Below are 20,236 nucleotides of genomic sequence, written 5' to 3'. Positions count from 1 at the left end.
CGCATGCGTGTGTATGAGTGAATGAGAGTGTGTGTGTGCGCACGCACGCACGCACGCATGCATGTGTGAGGTGAGAGAGTGAGTGTGGGTGTGAGAGAGTGTAAGTGAGTGAGAGAACATGAGTGTGTGTGAGAGAGTAAGTGCGTGAGTGAGTGAGTGTGTGTGTGTGAGAGAGAGAGAGTAAATAAGAGTGTGAGAGTGTGATTGAGAGCGCGTGTGAGTGAATGAGTGTGCGCACATGCGCGTGTGAGTGTGTATGAGTGAATGAGAGTGTGTGCGCATGCGCGTGAGTGTGTATGAGTGAATGAGAGTGTGCATGAGTGAATGAGAGTGTGTGTGCATGCGCGTGTGAGTGAGTGTGTATGAGTGAATGAGTGTGTGCGCATGCGCGTGTGAGTGAGTGTGTATGAGTGAATGAGTGTGTGCGCATGCGCGTGAGCGTGTATGAGTGAATGAGTGTGTGCGCATGCACGTGTGAGTGTGTATGAGTGAATGAGTGTGCGCGCGCATGCGCGAGTGAGTGTGTATGAGTGAATGAGAGTGTGTGCGAATGCGCGTGTGAGTGAGTGTGTATGAGTGAATGAGTGTGTGCGCATGCGCGTGTGAGTGAGTGTGTATGAGTGAATGAGAGTGTGTGCGCATGCGCGTGTGAGTGAGTGTGTATGAGTGAATGAGTGTGCGCGCATGAGTGAATGAGAGTGTGTGCGCGTGAGTGTGTATGAGTGAATGAGAGTGTGTGCGCATGCGCGTGAGTGTGTGTATGAGTGAATAAGAGTGTGCGCGCATGCGCGTGAGTGAGTGTGTGAGTGAATGAGTGTGCGCGCATGCGCGTGAGTGAGTGTGTATGAGTGAATGAGAGTGTGTGCGCATGCGCGTGAGTGAGTGTGTATGAGTGAATGAGAGTGTGTGCGCATGCGCGTGAGTGAGTGTGTATGAGTGAATGAGTGTGCGCGCGCATGCGCGTGTGAGTGTGTATGAGTGAATGAGAGTGTGTGCGCATGCGCGTGTGAGTGAGTGTGTATGAGTGAATGAGAGTGTGTGCGCATGCGCGTGAGTGAGTGTGTATGAGTGAATGAGAGTGTTCGCGCATGCGCGTGAGTGTGTGTATGAGTGAATGAGTGTGTGCGCATGCGCGTGAGTGAGTGTGTATGAGTGAATGAGAGTGTGTGCGCATGCGCATGAGTGAGTGTGTATGAGTGAATGAGTGTGCGCGCATGCGCGAGTGAGTGTGTATGAGTGAATGAGAGTGTGCGCGCATGCGCGTGAGTGAGTGTGTATGAGTGAATGAGAGTGTGCGTGCATGCGCGTGAGTGAGTGTGTATGAGTGAATGAGAGTGTTCGCGCATGCGCGTGAGTGAGTGTGTATGAGTGAATGAGAGTGTGTGCGCATGCGCGTGAGTGTGTATGAGTGAATGAGAGTGTGCGCGCATGCGTGTGTGTGTATGAGTGAATGAGAGTGTGCGCGCATGCGCGTGAGTGAGTGTGTATGAGTGAATGAGTGTGTGTGCATGCGCGTGAGTGTGTATGAGTGAATGAGAGTGTGTGCGCATGCGCATGAGTGAGTGTGTATGAGTGAATGAGTGTGCGCACATGCGCGTGAGTGTGTGAGTGAATGAGAGTGCGCGCATGCGTGTGAGTGAGTGTGTATGAGTGAATGAGTGTGTGTGCATGCCCGTGAGTGAGTGTGTATGAGTGAATGAGAGTGTGCGCGCATGCGCGTGAGTGTGTATGAGTGAATGAGAGTGCGCGCATGCGTGTGAGTGAGTGTGTATGAGTGAATGAGTGTGTGTGCATGCGCGTGAGTGAGTGTGTATGAGTGAATGAGTGTGCGCGCATGCGCGTGAGTGAGTGTGTATGAGTGAATGAGAGTGTGTGCGCATGCGCGTGAGTGAGTGTGTATGAGTGAATGAGTGTGCGCACATGCGCGTGAGTGTGTATGAGTGAATGAGTGTGCGCACATGCTCGTGTGTGTATGAGTGAATGAGAGTGTGTGCGCATGTGCGTGAGTGTGTATGAGTGAATGTGTGTGTGCGCATGCGCGTGTGAGTGAGTGTGTATGAGTGTGCACGCGAGTGAGTGTATGAGTGAATGAGTGTGCACGCGTGTGAGTGAATGAGTGTGTGTGTGAGTGAATGAGTGTGTGCGTGTGAGTGAATGAGTGTGCTCGTGTGTGTACACTATTCATGCAAGATGCATGAAATTTTCAAGGACTGTTCTTCAATACCAGATGCCTTTAAATACTAAAATAGAAAGTTCACAGTTCAATATTTGCCAAGTTATGGCTTGCTGAAAATCACAAAAAAATGTGCTTTGGAGCAACTTTGACGCCCCATATCTCCACATTAAAGCACACCAGATCTTTCAAATTTTCTTATTTATTACTCATGTTATAGTACTCTTTAGGCAACTAGGTAATGTGTTCAAAAGAAATCAAACTTTCTGATTTATTAGGCTTTAAAAATAAAAAAAAAACATTTTGCGCCTATAATTCAAATGCATATTACAAATGTATGACAAGGTCTATCATAAAAACAATTATACCACTGGAAAGAGCTTGTTTTGATTAGCAAATGCACAAAATATGAAGTTGGTACCCTAAACCAAACTATAAATATTAAGGTACCAAGTACGGCATGTTGTATGATAGACGGAAATGCTGTTTTAAGGCATATAATCTACCAGCAGACAAACTAGCAAAACATAATTTCATTGCCAAACACCAGAGTGGATATTTGAAGAATTTGAAGGAAAATCTGTCAGCGGATGAATGTATTATGCTTTTGGATTTTGCCGAAAACTATTTATTCTGTGTACAGGATTCTGCCCAGGGATACCACTGGGACAACAGCCAATGCACTCTTCATCCATTTGCAGCGTACATTAGAGCAAAGAATGAAGATGGTACAAAAGTAATGAAATGCATCTCTATCTGCATAATTAGTGACTGCCTTAAGCATAATACAGTGGCCGTGCATGCATTCTTAAAAAAGGTTTTACTATATGTATGCCATTTACATCCCCAGCTGAAAAAGGTCATTTACTTCAGTGATGGATCAGCAGCCCAATACAAAAACTATAAAAAATTCACAAATCTAATAAAGCATGCAGACGATTTTGGACTTTTGGCAGAATGGCATTTCTTTGCCACTTCTCATGGTAAATCACCCTGTGATGGTATTGGAGGCACTGTAAAGCGGTCAGCAGCTCGAGCTAGCTTACAGGCAGTCACGAGTGATCACATACTAACCCCATCTGATCTGTTTTTGTGGGCAGAAAAACACATCAAGAACATCCATTTCATCTGGGTTGGTACAGGGGAAATTATGGAGAGTGGAAAAGCATTGGAGACAAGATTTTCAAGGTCAGCTACTATTCCTGGAAAAGGAGACAACCACTCATTCGTTCCAATCATGTCCAACCAGCTGCAGGTCAGCAGGGTGTCAGGTGGTCCTAGCTTCATTGTGGATATGAGTGGGAATCGGCCACAAGTAATGCATAACACCCCTGTTAAATTAGCAGTCTCTCTGGCAGATACAATTCCTGGTAAATATGTTGTATGTTTGTATGACAGACAGTGGTGGATAGGCAAAATTCGTGCATTATCAGAGGAGGAACAAGATGCGCAAGTAACATTTATGCATCCTCATGGTCCCTCTCAGACTTACAGCTGGCCCAGGAGACAGGATAACTGTTGGGTCCCTCTGGTGCATGTCATGAAAATCATTGATGCCCCACTTACATCAACTGGCAGGCAGTATAAACTTCCATCTGATGTGGAAAAGCAAATCAATACACTGTTTAAGCTCTTCAAATAAATTATTTTTAAGGTTGTTATTTTTCCTACACTGTAGGGTTGTAATTATATTGTAACATGCCTTAAAACAGCATTTCCGTCTATCGTAAAACATGCCGTGTACTTGATACCTTAATATTTATAGTTTGGTTTAGGGTACCAACTTCATATTTTGTGCATTTGCTAATCAAAACAAGCTCTTTCCAGTGGTATAATTGTTTTTATGATAGACCTTGTCATACATTTGTAATATGCATTTGAATTATAGGCGCAAAATGTTTTTTATTTTTAGTTTTAAAGCCTAATAAATCAGAAAGTTTGATTTCTTTTGAACACATTACCTAGTTGCCTAAAGAGTACTATAACATGAGTAATAAATAAGAAAATTTGAAAGATCTGGTGTGCTTTAATGTGGAGATATAGGGCATCAAAGTTGCTCCAAAGCACATTTTTTTATGATTTTCAGCAAGCCATAACTTGGCAAATATTGAACTGTGAACTTTCTATTTTAGTATTTAAAGGCATCTGGCATTGAAGAACAATCCTTGAAAATTTCATGCATCTTGCATGAATAGTTTAAAAGTAATGACTTATGCAAATTAGGTCCGTTTTCTGTAGGACGCGTTTTAACAGTGAAATTGGGGCCACGCCCCTTTTTTAAGCCCCTATAGCTCAGAAACTAATGAAGGTACAAGCCTAAAATTTTGTACACTATTTATTGGGCACACTGACAATATTTCCAGAAAGTATGAAGCAAATCTGAGATGGTCAGTGGCAAACATTTTTCTAAATGTGGTGATTTGGGGTGGAATTACCCAGCTTCCTCTGTCCTAACTCTTCTGTACTTAAGTTTATGGTCTGTCACGTTTCTCTTGCAATTGCAGTCATAAATTGTAAAAACTGGTAGATGATCACTGATATCATTGATATTCCACTTATGCTATTATCTATCTCATTTTGTCTCATTATCTCTAGCTGCTTTATCCTGTTCTACAGGGTCGCAGGCAAGCTGGAGCCTATCCCAGCTGACTACGGGCGAAAGGTGGGGTACACCCTGGACAAGTCGCCAGGTCATCACAGGGCTGACACATAGACACAGACAACCATTCACACTCACATTCACACCTACGCTCAATTTAGAGTCACCAGTTAACCTAACCTGCATGTCTTTGGACTGTGGGGGAAACCGGAGCACCCGGAGGAAACCCACAGGGAGAACATGCAAACTCCTCACAGAAAGGCCCTCGCCGGCCATGGGGCTCGAACTCGGACCTTCTTGCTGTGAGGTGACAGCGCTAACCACTACGCCACCATGCCGCCCCATTATTATCTATGTCATTGGTAAATATATTATCTATTAAAGTGCTGATGACAAGTTTTTGACATCTTTGGCGATGTTTTATAACATAAAAAGTAATTCCCGATGATCCATATATTAATTCACGAAGGCGCCTATTTTACAAGTTATGATAAAAAACGCGGCTATTTGGGCAAATTTGACAGGGCTGCAGCACCCAGGAGACGAAAGAGGAGGAGGAGCTATATGACGTCAGCGAAAGAACCTTCCTCCTAACTTACCAGTTTGTTGTTGATGCGAGAGGTGTTCAGTTTATCGTTATTAGTATTTTTATTAGACATTATTATACATTTTATATATATATATATATATATATATATATATATATATATTAGTTATTATGCCTTCGCATAATGACTATTGTTGCCAGATACTATGTTGCCAGATACTGCTGAAGTTTTCCAGCCCAAAATATGTTCAAAACCCACCAAAATGCACTTGAAACCGCCCAACTGGGCGGGAAAAATCCCAATCTGGCTGCCAGTATTCCGGAGGGGGTCTATTAGTAGCTATGCCGGATCCAAAGACAGTCCTCCTGTCAGAACATGTGTTGTGAAACAACATAAGATAAAGGTACGTAGAGCTATAGATTCTACAGGATAATCATAAATGTAATCATAAAGTCGGCGTGATATCAGTCATGTATTTGCTTGTGAAAGCTTGCGGCTTTCATGTAACTGCCGCCTAGCAACGAGAGGCAAAGGGTAAAGAGGGTAGGCTATCATAGATTCTATTCGGAAGAGATCAACACAATTCTAGACTCCCAGAAGAGGAAGAGCTAGCACTAGAGAGTTCACCGGCGTTTTCATGCGCCATTTCCATTGAGTAGAACAGCCAGTGAACCGCAGCGTGTTCTTCCGCTGACGTCACAACATGGCCACGAGCCACCGACCCAGTTTTCTTGCGCTGTGCAATTAAAAGTTGGATATTTGCGTAACAACAGCTTCTTTTCACGTAATTATAACAGAAATCTAACATGTTTGCCATGTTGTATAGTTTATTTAAGAAATTGCATAGAGTCATGTTCGTGTCATCAGCACTTTAAAGTAGCACTATGGTATCAGAAATGGTGAGCTGAGGTGAAGTGAGGACCCAAGAGCAGACTCAAAACAGGCAGTGTACAGAGAAAAGCTTCTTTAATGAAGTAGAGGGCGGAGGTACAGTAGGGCTCAGGCAAAAATCAGTGGTCAAAGAACAGGCCAGGAGGTCAAAACACAGAGGAGCAGGTAGGTACGGTCAAGGACAAAAACCGAAGAACACAGGAACAAGGGAAATCCAGGCAGAGGAAGCAAAAACACAATCCAAAAAGAACAGGCAGGTAAAACGGGGGCAAAAAACTGGACAGAAAACTAGACAAAAAACAAGGAACAATTCAGACAGGGGGAATCAAGAAGACACAATACCAAAGGGCTGTAGCAAGGTGAGGACAGTCTGGCAAGAGACAGTCTGGCAACTGGAGTAGCTCCAAACAGTTTTTAGAAAAGCCTTGGCTGACGGGAGAGGAATGGTCGCAGGTGTGGGAGTGCCGCTTCAGGAAAATGGCCTTCACCAAGGCAGGACTGAATTCCTGTCCTGGAGCTGGCATGGAAGTCCCACAAACTCTGGCATGGATGGACTGGACCGGACTGTGACTTATGATCAGTAATTCTGGTGGGTCTGGTAATTTTTAGGTGAAGACTCATACTGTACATCAGGGGTGGGCAATTATTTTTTCCATGGGGCCGCATGAGAAACAGAAAATTTTGTGGAGGGCCGGACCAAAAGGCTGAACTAAATTCTGCATAATATTAATTGTATTTCTTTATATAAAGCAGTAAATAACATTGTTTTTACAAGCTGCTAAGACTGGTAAGAGTATGGAAAAAACGAGGTTGCCTTACAAAAAATGTCATTTATTCAATCAAATTTCCCAAAACAATGGTTAACAAAATGTGAACGTTTGTACCATTTTTTTTTTCCAGTCACATTCACCCCAAAACACAATAAAGACATCACAATATTGTCTTTCTACTCCAAATATCAAACAAGATACATCATATTATAATAATGATGCCCACATTTGTAGTCTAATCACTTAATTTGGTGTTTTTCAGTTTTTTATTTGTTCAGTGAGAGAAATCTAGTCTCCGTTGGTCTTTAACGAGTGCATCAGAGTCAGGTTGAATGTCTGAGGTGGAGATGCGAAGCACAGCTGACAGATGATCATCGGTGAGAGAGGATCTATACCTGGATTTGTTAAACTTCATCACTGAAAATGTTTGTTCACATATATACCGTAGGTAGAGTCAATACTTAGCAGTCCATGTTTTGTTGAAAGTCCTGCATTCAGCATCTACCTTTCTTCTTTTTGCGGACATTTTGGGGGCTAAAGTCTTCTTGTGACCTGCTCGCAACAACGTCGATTCGGTGTAGGTATCAGATCTACAGATCGCCTCGGGCTCCGGCGCCTGCTGGTGACGTCACGCTATGTGATTGGCTGGACCGTTTGAAGGATGACGTACAAGTTTGTGGTTGGTCTGGACAAATTACGGAAGTAGTTATCGCGGGATTAGGTTTCGTGGGATTTCACGTCATGTTCATGTCGCGCGCATTGCGTTTTTGTTGAACACAACTTCAAAATAAAAGCAATGCACATTCAGTCCATGCATGAGGTAAAATTAGAAAATACCTTTATTTTGTAATTTCTAATTAACCTTACGCGGGCCGGTCAGAATGAACCAAAGGGCCGGATGCGGCCTGCGGACCGTAAAATGCCCAGGTCTGCTGTACATGGTATTAATAAATTCCTCCGTCATACTGTGCTTATTAGGGTTCAACAGATCAATATTTGTATCCCCACAAATGAAGATCTACTGTAAATGTCTTTTTTTCTATCCAGTCCTTAAACGCCTCTATACTAGTTTCTGGCGCTCTATATATATACAGCTAATTAATACTTTTCTACTTTTTTCAATATTAATTTCAATTGTTAAACATTCTAATAAATTATCAATCACCGTTGTCATACCATCTATTAACTTATAATTCAAATTACAGTCCACATACACCGCCACTCCTCCTCCACCTTTATTTTTCCTGTTTATATAATTAAATTCATATCCAGCCAGTTCAAAATCCACTCGTTTCTCCAGGTCAATCCAGGTCTCCGATATGGCAATTATGTTGAATGGATGAGTAAACTGACTTAAGTATTTCTTGATGTGTTTGAAGTTAGCGTACATGCTTCTGCTGTTGAAGTGTATTATTGATAATTTTCCCACAGCCTTAGTGGACTGATTGTACTGTTCCTCTGTGTAATAGTGGCAATTGTCATTAATGGTTGAGAAAAAGTTATTGTCCAGGTCTATGTCATTTTCTGTATCCAATAGTTTATGGTCAGTGAATTCATGTGGTTTCAGTTCCAGGTTTTCATAATCAACAAGCATTTGCGTGAGCCGAGTAGTGTTCCGGGTAATGGATGAAGGAGTTATTTCGGTGTGTGTCATGGTTGAGTTTGGTGTAGTGTCACGTCGGTATTGATTACCATACAGTCCCGATAGCATCACTGGTATTTGTCCAAGTCCTTGATGTTTCGTATGACCAGAACTCTAGCCTCCTCTGGTGTCCCGTTCAGCTTGATGAATACTTGGCAGTTGGTGACCCATGTAGATGGAATTTTATTTTCTTTCTTCAGATGATGTGCTTTTCTGGCGATGTCAGCATTGTGTTTTGTCAGGTTTTACTTTAACTTAAAAAATTTGACTGGACAACTTTCACTTGTATCGGAGTCACATTTGACCAGCAGGATCTGTACTTTGACTGAAGTAATGAAGTTGGGTTCTTTGTCCATCTCTGCCTGTTCATGCTAATCAGTGCAACATCAACATCTACCATCAATACACAGCGCTAGACTAGATTATTTTCCGGGGACAGAAAGCAAAACCACAGTGAATCATTACACCGTTTAGAATGTTTTGCTCGACTCTCACGTCCATGTGACGGTTGCTGCTGAGAAACACTTCATAAACAGGCTACACCTTCATTTTTCTGACACATTTTCAAATACTTGATCAGATAACCACACACCTCGTTTTCAATCATTTCTGTCTGTGCTAGAGTTGCAACATTTTTATGGAACGTTGTTAATCCATTATTGCTAATCATTGACGAACTCCAGGCCTGTGAGTAAAGAGGAAAACACTCAAGGGCTTGTAGTTATAGGCAAGGTATCAGTGATGAGGTAGAGGTGACATGGCGTGAAGCAGAATTACTGCTACCACCCTGAGGTGCATTATTTTTCCGTCGCAGCATGTCCTGAAGTGTTTATTCCACTTATACCACAACGATTTGTCAGAACTTCTAGTTTTTAATTGATTAAAGATGGACACATGGTACTTTTTAACCATTTATTGTTACCTTTAATAGTAGAACTCTATGCGCATGAAACCAGAGTTCCATGTTTTAGAAAATACAGAAATGCTTCGACCTGATTTTTGATGGATTTTGCAACCGTACAGTATCCGTACGTACAAACGATGTACGTGTACCATAGCAGGGAGCACAATCGTAAGTACAAGGCAACGTGTCTCTCAAACAACAAAATGTGTATCTTTATTTACATAGAAGCATTTTTATCCAGTGCTTATTTTTAATTTGCTTTTAAAAAATAACGTGGGATTATTTACGAACACATTTTACTGAAAATATTCATGACAGTTTCATATAAAACTAGTTAAAACAGTTTTATTAGTCCACTAGCTTGTTGGACAGTTGACAGTTTGTGCCATGTAAGGGCGATAGATGGATGTAAGTGCAGGAAGAGTTTTATTGAAAACACGTGAGCAGACGGATCCAAAACGGAGACAGAGGCAGAGTCAAAAAACAGGCAGTGGTCAAGTGAGGCACAGACAGTATATCAGAGGGAATAGAATACTAACAGGGTCAAAACCAGAAAAGCAATACAAAATACAAGGCTTGGTAATGTTAAACGCAGGGTACAGAGCATAAACTTTGCAAAGTCTCTGTGTCTTTTATATGTCTGCGCTGTGATTGTGCTCTAATCAGGAACAGGTTCATGGTAATTAGTCCTAATGGTGCTGTGCGTGACTGTGAAAGATGTAACCAGACAACTATTTGACATCTCAAGTTTGATATTGGATGGTAACTCTCTAGTAATACTGTAAAGTGAAAGCGCTGGTTCACTGCTGTCCACCAGGCACCCAGCAGAGTCACACCATGATAAATGTCGTAGTGTTGTTTCTGGTGTCTAATAACGGAATAAATATGTATCGTAACTGTGATATGTATCTCATTATTGGTATCCCTGTTACAAGACAATGCAGCAATTTATTGACGTGAAATACATGACACTAAACAATTTGATGGTTCATTCATTGTGCTATAATATTATTATTCTATTCGGGTTGATTTTTGTGCCGTTGCAAATATTTTGCTCATAAACTCATCAGGAGCTCCACTTTTAGGCAGTGCTTTAATATCTATTTATTAATCTGTTAATAATCAGGTTTCCGCTCAGTCGGAATAAAATTTAGGCAGTGCCTAATATATATTTAACAGTTATTCCACGAAATCGAGTCGTACATGAGCTGATTGCTGACAAGTCGCGTGGCACCGAGTAGGCTATAAGCCATGTATGACGAGATAGAATAAATAATAATGTTCTATCCACATGAGCAATTGCACGCTCTGATTGGCTACTCTACTACTAGGCTATCAGCTCCTATACCGCGAGTAGAGAAAAACAAAATGGCGGAGCATGTTGCTGAACCAACCGAGAACGAAATAAAAACTCTACTCGAAAATAAACCGCCCCCCAAAAAAGCAACAAAATATGGAATGAAAGTATTTGATGGTAAGAATGTATCTTCTTTTAATTTTTCAAGAATTATTATCTCATTTTTCACAAATGGCTCCTGTCATTTCACCAGTCTGTTTACACTGTAAGCAGAAATGATTTTGTTGGATATTTTGTATAAAGGTGTTTTTTTTTTTTTTTTAATTTATCGAGTTTGCAGAAAATGAAAATAAAAATGCTGTGTTTCTCAAAAGCCAATGAACGTGGATAGAATAAAACAGTTATTCCACTCAATCTCGTCGTACATGGCTTATAGTTGATGAGGCGCGTGTATGACTCGATTTCGTGGAATAACTGTTAATTCTCAAACATTCACAAAACAAGTTGGCTCCTATTATCATTTACCTTATTGCGACTTTCAACGTTTTATATAAATGTTATGTAACATCCGTGAAAGTTAAATAAGTGTCTCCTTTGGACTCCTGGATCGTCTTTTGAAAAGTATTCTTAGGAAATTTTTTTATGGAAAAAAAGTTTATTTTCCTTGTTTTCGTCGTTGTTTTGTGTGTGTGTGTGTGTGCAGATTGTTTATATGAACATAGCTACTGAAAATACCTGTTAAAGCCTAGGTCACAACTGGACGTATGATTTTGTTTTTTTTGGTCATGCGATTTTTGGCGTTTCCCAAATCGCTGCATTTTTTTTTGTTCGTGGAGAAAGACGCACGTTGGCCGTAAGTTTGTCTTGCAACCTGAAAAAAACGTAAGCGCCCGTAGAGTTTGTTTGACATGACAAAGAACCTCTGCGGCCAGTCTACGGCTCGAAAATCAGCACGTCACACGCGCGCCCTCCGTGCGTTTCTTGCATTTTTTGCACGTAGACCGGCCGTAGGAGCACGTACGGCCGGTTGTGACCTAGGCTTAACCGAACACGCGCACAATTATTGTTGTGCTAATAAAGCTAACCTCGTATAGCTAACAGTAATGACGTGAAGGCAAAATTACACATCCAGAAATCATCACATGGTCACATTAAAACTTGAAATGTTTGTAAACAGAAAGTCCTGCGAGCCAATCAGATTTTAGATTTTGTTCAGTATTTAAGATTCTTAAGCTCGTGGCCAGAAAAGTGTACACTACCGTTCAAAAGTTTGGGGTCACCCAGACAATTTTGTGTTTTCCATGAAAAGTCACACTTTTATTTACCACCATAAGTTGTAAAATGAATAGAAAATATAGTCAAGACATTTTTCTGACCATTTTGAGCATTTAATCGACCCCACAAATGTGATGCTCCAGAAACTCAATCTGCTCAAAGGAAGGTCAGTTTTATAGCTTCTCTAAAGAGCTAAACTGTTTTCAGCTGTGCTAACATGATTGTACAAGGGTTTTCTAATCATCCATTAGCCTTCTGAGGCAATGAGCAAACACATTGTACCATTAGAACACTGGAGTGAGAGTTGCTGGAAATGGGCCTCTATACACCTATGGAGATATTGCACCAAAAACCAGACATTTGCAGCTAGAATAGTCATTTACCACATTAGCAATGTATAGAGTGGATTTCTGATTAGTTTAAAGTGATCTTCCTTGAAAAGAACAGTGCTTTTCTTTCAAAAATAGGGACATTTCAAAGTGACCCCAAACTTTTGAACGGTAGTGTACGTTCCTGACCTTGTTATGTCTGTTATAATGGCGACAGCTTGAAGGTGAAACTGTAATGTTGCGTAAAGGTCATTATCCATTATCCTGTCACTCGCTGCCGGTGTAGGAGACGTGGAGTGAATATTTTACCTCTGAAGGTCACCCAGGATGTAAAGTGTAAAGCAGTTCTGTCCTGCTATTAACACTGCGACAATACAACTATATTTAACTGCAGCTGTGATACTATAGTCCACAGCACCTTGCGGTTTAGTGTTGCTTTTCCTTCTGCAGTCACCAGACGAATATTTAATACTGGTGAACAAAATACTTGGTGACAATTATTAACAAAAAGACACAAACAATGTGGAAATAAAGAGTGTCATGAATAATGCGCTTTTATTCATGCATCAAGGAACATTTGAGGTAATTTAGTGGAGAAGAAAAGTGTGTTTCAATTGAAGGCTGATTAAATGTGTTCAGATGTGGGGTTTTAAAAATCTTAATGATCTTCTGAAGATGAAAATGGGAGAAATAATAGTAATAATAATAATAGATTTTGTATACACAGCACTTTTCATTTGAGGCAAAGTGCTACAAAATAAAAGATTGTACTAGAAATCTTGCATTTAAAAAAGGAGAGCAATGCATATTAACAGGTTAAAGAAAATTTAAATGGCATAGTACTGGATTAAAAAAACCATAAAGTTAAATATAAACTTTAAATAGTAACCCATCGGGGACAGCCGGCATGGCGCTTATCACATAACCCCAAAAAAAAAGTGTTGCCAGGCAAAACAAACTTTGCCCGGTAGCACTTATGATGAATATGAGGGAAGATATCACAAAAAAAAAAAAAGGTACCCTATGGGTACATGTGGCTACTGCTTATAAATAAAATAGTTTTCTGATCCCATGTCCATACAGTAAATATAGCATATATATTTACTCTGAGGCAGTAGCTACAGAAATGAAGCCTGATCCAAAAATGAACAATTTAAAAATCACAGAAGTAAAATATACCAAGTGTCTGTACTTTATATTATTCGACTCTTACCTCTTATAGTTTTCAAAACTGAAACCTCCGAACCGAGGCTGATATACACACGCTGTCGCCATGACCCAAACTCTTATTTCCTGGAAATGGCCCGGCGCTAGAGCTCAGTGGAACGCACTTTCCCTCTGTAATAAGCATAAACATGTCTAAAAACAATTTCTTTAGTCTATTCTTTAGTCTATTTATTTTGAATTCTGAACCAAACTGTATACTCTCACTGGCCATTTTAATCGGAGCACATGTATGCGTGTGTGCAGTGCGTGATCGTTACACTTACATTCTTACAACACGATGACGTAGTGGCTAGCGCCTCTATATGAGGCAGTAGACACAACAAAATTGATTTTGACCTTTTTGGTGACCTTGACCGGATGACCCTGAAAATGTTGGAGGTTCAATTTGAGACCAGTGCCCATCTATCCTGAAAGTTTCATGAAGATTGATCCAGCCATTTTCCCGTAATATCGTTTACAAAAAAAACAAAGAAACCCGACCGAAAACAATACCTCGCCCTGCTTACTCCGTAACCATAAAAAGTCCAGTCAGCGATTTTTGTCAATGCTTTTTATGTGATGTGTGTTGAAAATATTGCCTTCAGTCATCAGCTAAAACTTTGTTTGGTCCCGCTAGTTCATAATGATGATCTAATGAATTTAGTAATGTAAATAAAATATGCTATTTTTGATTAAGTCTCTCTCTCTCTCTCTCTCTCTCTATATATATATATATATATATATATATATATATATATATATATATATATATATACACACACACACACACACACACAGGTGCTTGAAAGTTTGTGAACCCTTTAGAATTTTTAAATAGGAATATAAATATGACCTAAAACAACATCAGATTTTCACACAAGTCCTAAAAGTAGATAAAGAGAACCCAGTTAAACAAATGAGACAAAAATATTATACTTGGTCATTTATTTATTGAGGGAAATGATCCAATATTACATATCTGTAAGTGGCAAAAGTATGTGAACCTTTGCTTTCAGTATCTGGTGTGACCCCCTTGTGCAGCAATAACTGCAACTAAACGTTTGCGGTAACTGTTGATCAGTCCTGCACACCGGCTTGGAGGAATTTTAGCCCATTCCTCCATACAGAACAGCTTCAACTCTGGGATGTTGGTGGGTTTCCTCACATGAACTGCTCGCTTCAGGTCCTTCCACAACATTTCGATTGGATTAAGGTCAGGACTTTGACTTGGCCATTCCAAAACATTAACTTTATTCTTCTTTAACCATTCTTTGGTAGAACGACTTGTGTGCTTAGGGTCGTTGTCTTGCTGCATGACCCACCTTCTCTTGAGATTCAGTTCATGGACAGATGTCCTGATATTTTCCTTTAGAATTTGCTGGTATAATTCAGAATTCATTGTTCCATCAATGATGGCAAGCCGTCCTGGCCCAGATGCAGCAAAACAGGCCCAAACCATGATACTACCACCACCATGTTTCACAGATGGGATAAGGTTCTTATGCTGGAATGCAGTGTTTTCCTTTCTCCAAACATAACGCTTCTCATTTAAACCAAAACTTTCTATTCTGGTCTCATCCGTCCACAAAACCTTTTTCCAATAGCCTTCTGGCTTGTCCACATGATCTTTAGCAAACTGCAGATGAGCAGCAATGTTCTTTTTGGAGAGCAGTGGCTTTCTCCTTGCAACCCTGCCATGCACACCATTGTTGTTCAGTGTTCTCCTGATGGTGGACTCATGAACATTAACATTAGCCAATGTGAGAGAGGCCTTCAGTTGCTTAGAAGTTACCCTTGGGTCCTTTGTGACCTCGCTGACTATTACATGCCTTGCTCTTGGAGTGATCTTTGTTGGTCGACCACTCCTGGGGAGGGTAACAATGCCCTTGAATTTCCTCCATTTGTACACAATCTGTCTGACTGTGGATTGGTGGAGTCCAAACTCTTTAGAGATGGTTTTGTAACCTTTTCTAGCCTGATGAGCATCAACAACACTTTTTCTGAGGTCCTCAGAAATCTCCTTTGTTCGTGCCATGATACACTTCCACAAACATGTGTTGTGAAGATCAGACTTTGATAGATCCCTGTTCTTTAAATAAAACAAGGTGCCCACTCACACCTGATTGTCATCCCATTGACTGAAAACACCTGACTCTCTAATTTCACCTTCAAATTAACTGCTAATCCTAGAGGTTCATATACTTTTGCCACTCACAGATATGTAATATTGGATCATTTTCCTCAATAAATAAATGACCGAGCATAATATTTTTGTCTCATTTGATTAACTGGGTTCTCTTCATCTACTTGTGTGAAAATCTGATGATGTTTTAGGTCATATTTATGCAGAGATATAGAAAATTCTAAAGGGTTCACAAACTTTCAAGCACTACTGTGTCTCTATAATAATTGCCTTTTTTTTTTTTTTTTAAATTTGATCATTTTTCCGTGCAGGAGAAGATAAAAGGAGTCATGGATGCTTGCACAGTGTCCAATACTACTGAGTGTGATGTGACTTGTTCACTCGAGTCTTGTTGAAGCATATCACTGCTGTGTGTGTGTGTGTGTGTGTGTGTGTGTGTGTGTGTGTGTGTGTGTGTGTGTATAACCTCTCCTGGCTACTGTTGATGTTGGAAACAGCAGCTGAAATGCTCCTCTACGTCGTCGTGTTTTCCGTTCAGTGTGGTTTTAAAATAGTGTTGGAGGAGGGGGTTGGGATTGTAGTTCTGCTTGGCTGCCTTTCACCGGGTGACCGCTTTTTGGCTTTATCATTGGCCCAACCTCTCAGGCAGACCAAGTTTAGATAGCTGCTCAGCTTACCTTTACTCTGGAAAGCCTGGAGCAGCATGTGATCGTGTGCGTGTGCAGGACTTCTTCTGCCTCTGAGCTCTGAGTGAGCGTAATTAGAAGTGGAAGTCGACCTGGTGACGATGGAGTCGCTGCTTCTGTAGCGCAGAATCGGAGAGAGGTATTCAACAACATGAGCAACATTTCTCTGCTGTTTGATGTCATATCTTGATTGAATCATTGACTTAGCAATAGAACGGTCAAGGGATGAGGTGGTACAGTATAAAGTAGGTGAGCAGCTTGCTGTCTTGCAAGCTTGGCTTGTTCTTTTAAAAAATAATCAATCATCAAACTTTGAAGCTCCATGGTGTGCCAATATATTTGCCAACATTGTGCATTTCAAAGGCAGATCATCTGATAAGGCTCGAAGGGGCAGGTCTGAGTTTGACCTTCACATTTGTATCGTCTACTGTACTAACACATACCTCGGACACATTAACCATGACGGATGTTGCTTAACGCTACCCGTCTCCGCTCAGCCTGTTGAGGAATCTGCAACGTCAGTTCACTCAAGACGCAGGTGACTTGCTTTTGTTTTGTATTGTGGCTGTGTGTGAGATGTTTAAGTGTCTTGAGGCTTGTAAACTTTCCTACAGATGCCAGAAGCAAAATATGGGTCACGCTGAGGTTGAGGGCCAAGCCAAACTTTCTGACCGTTTGTCTATGATCGATGTATTTGTGTCAGTCCACCAGATTTTCATACCAGATGCTCAGATTATGGATTTTGAGTTCTACTTGCTGCATTACACTCCCAAGCCTCCATACGCAAACCAGCGTGAAATTGGAATAAAAGAAGTTCCTATAAATCTGACATGAAATCATGTGCACGCAATCCAAAATGGTCCATTTTCCAGACACTGACTATAGAACCTTGTGAATCCATCAGGAGACCATCTGGACTGTGGACCACAAAATGCTGCTCGGAAGGTTAAGAAAACGCGTAGTGAACTATTAGCGCCATCAAGCGAATGTTGCGCGAAAACTGCCCTCGTGTGACTGACACCTACAAATCAAAATACCATTCACCGATTTTTATGGCAGAAGGAAGATCTATATTTGTCTCAGTCGTGGGCAGTGTTGTCGTCAAGTCAATAAACCTCGAGTCCGAGTCCAGTCTCAAGCCCCCAGTGATCAAGTCCGAGTCATTAAAGAAAATTTTCGAGTCAAGTCCGAGAATAAGACTCCAACTGCACCATTTGACGGTGGCTGTTGCTGCCTTTATGTGAAAGCATCTCTGCTACTGTGTTGGACTGGCGTTACTGCTCGACTGCCCCGTTTTAGTTAACAGGCTACAGATAAAAAGCTTGTTCATCGCTCAGTAAGCCCCGCCCACTATCAACAGGGCAAATAACATGAGAAAGGGTTAACACTAGCTAGTTCATCACTCAACAAGCAAGCCCCGCTATCAACAGAGCAATGAACATAGCGTGTCACTTCCTTCTCTGGGTGGAGTCTTGCCAAATGACAATTGGAGTTCGAGGTCGTCCCCGTCGTCTCCTCGATAGTTCTTCTACATATGGAACACATAGCAGTGCATTTTTTCCCCACTGCACGAGAAGTCTGTACAAGCAAAGCGGACAATCCTAGGGGCGTTCTCTCCAGGCATTTTAGCACCATTGATGTTAGTTTGTTAGTTAGTTGTTTGTTAGTTTGTGCTGGGTGGCACGGTGGTGTCGTGGTTAGCACTGTTGCCTCACAGCAAGAAGGTTCTGGGTTCGAGCCCAGTGGCCAGCGAGGGCCTTTCTGTGTGGAGTTTGCATGTTCTCCCCGTGTCTGCGTGGGTTTCCTCCAGGTGCTCCGGTTTCTCCCACAGTCCAAAGACATGCACTTAGGTTAACATGGGAAAGCCTTGGGCTGAAGTGCCCAAGAGTGGCGGCGTGCAAGTACGCAGCGGCTTTGCTCTCCTATGATGAACTAAATTTCGTTGTACATTTGTGCAGTGACAATAAAGGCATTCTATTGTTCCTGAACATGACGTATGAACAGGTGAATGTGCATCCTCTTAGTATAAAATTAATGTCGATATAAATGTCTAATTCCAAATTATTACGGCATGTTACAAGAAATAAAGAAAAAAATCAGAGTCCCCATCTCCAATTTCCGAGTCCGAATGCAGTTAATGCATGAGTCCAAGTCATCAGTGCTCAAGTCAAGTCACGAGTGGCATGAGTTGGACTCGAGTACTACAAGCCTGGTTGTGGATGATGTTAAAAGTGGTAAATGTATCCTCTAGGGGCGCTATTGAGGTGATTATTTGTTGATAGTTACTGAATCAGCCAGCGAAAACGGTGCAAAATATTGCACGCTTTTCAACGCTGTTTCTACGCATTCTGTGAACAGAGCATCTGTTACAAAAAAAAATCCCATGGCTTGACACATTTAGGATCCAAAATGTTTGAAATGATTATCAGGACTTCCACACTTTTTCTGATTTGGATGTATCTTATTTATTTATTTAATTAATTTTAATTTCTGGATACATTGGATTGAAATGGAATTGCAGAAAAGTGACTGTTTGTGCATGATGGTGCCTCTCCAAGTTATTTATTTATTTATTTACTTTTATTAATTTGCTTGCCTTTTTCTCTATAACTGCAAGACTCGTTCATCACAAGTGGAACAGCTTGGCCAGGAGCCATATCCATGTGGTAATAATAGAACTAGGTGAACCGTGAAAGTCCTGACTGGGTCACACTGACCGTGGTGTGTTGTGTCAATGCGCACGCACACACTCACAATCTCTCCGAAACATGACTACCCAGGGTGCTTTGTGTAACCCACCAGCCAGGATGACTCATCCCAAATCAGAAAATTTACACCGTCTGATTTCCATATCTGTCTGATTCTGATTTTCTGCTTCATTTTCAGAATCCGAGTCAGAATTCCTTTACTGTCATTACACAGAGTACAACACAACGGAATTGGTTACAAGAAGTAGCAAGACCAAAATAAACAGGTATATATGTATGTTTGTGTGTGTGTGTGTGTATATATATATATATATATATATATATATATATATATATATATTGTGTGTGTGTGTGTGTCTGTGTATTTATATTGTGTGTGTATATATATTGTGTGTGTGTGTGTGTGTGTATATACACACATATAGTGTGTGTGTGCATGTGTGTGTGTGTGTCTCTGTGTATTTATATTGTGTGTGTGTGTATGCGTGTGTGTGTATGTGTGTATATATATATATATATATATATATATATATATATATTGTGTATGTATGTGTGTGTGTGTATATATACAGTATATAGATAGATAGATAGATAGATAGATAGATAGATAGATAGATAGATAGATAGATAGTGTGTGTCTCTGTGTATTTATATTGTGTGTGTATGCATGCATGTGTGTGTGTGTGTGTATATATATACACACACACACACACACACACGTGTGCAAGGAAGAAATTGTGCAGCTTGTGTAGGCAACTGAGAATGCACAGTCCAGTTATTAGCAGCTCAGACGTTGCGTTTTTGACGTGAATGGAAACGCTTTGATTGTCAACAACAAGCCAAGATGCACAACTCGAATGACTCTTGTGGCTTTTAGCCAAGAGCCTGTACAAGTGTGTACATAGCTTTAGCTGTTTGCTTTCCTCAGGAGATAATGGAGTGTTTATGATTGACTTTTAGAAATTGTAGGCTTTGGGGTGAATTTAATAACTTTTATCCAGAGTTAACTGAAGTTAGTTCCATGTAACATCCCTCAAAAACCGGTTACACAGATTGTCCCAACCT

At 40.9% G+C, this 20,236-nt stretch overlaps 1 protein-coding gene across 3 annotated transcripts in view; it reads left to right on the top strand.

The window, feature by feature from the left end:
• Nucleotides 1-20,236, top strand: part of acsl1b (acyl-CoA synthetase long chain family member 1b) — a 126,355-nt gene that overhangs the window by 20,854 nt on the left and 85,265 nt on the right. Inside the window, exons 1-2 of one of the 3 annotated variants that reach the window (XM_060915243.1) lie at nt 16,484-16,602; nt 19,350-19,437. The gene's annotated coding sequence lies outside the window, so the exon portion shown is untranslated. Of the gene's footprint in view, nt 1-16,483; nt 16,603-16,917; nt 17,002-19,349; nt 19,438-20,236 lie in introns of those variants that run through there. The other 2 variants (XM_060915245.1, XM_060915244.1) reach the window with 2 other exon arrangements.

Source organism: Neoarius graeffei, chromosome 2, assembly GCF_027579695.1.
Source record: "Neoarius graeffei isolate fNeoGra1 chromosome 2, fNeoGra1.pri, whole genome shotgun sequence".
Lineage (NCBI taxonomy): Eukaryota > Metazoa > Chordata > Actinopteri > Siluriformes > Ariidae > Neoarius > Neoarius graeffei.
This window is presented reverse-complemented; position numbering and strand designations above follow the sequence as displayed.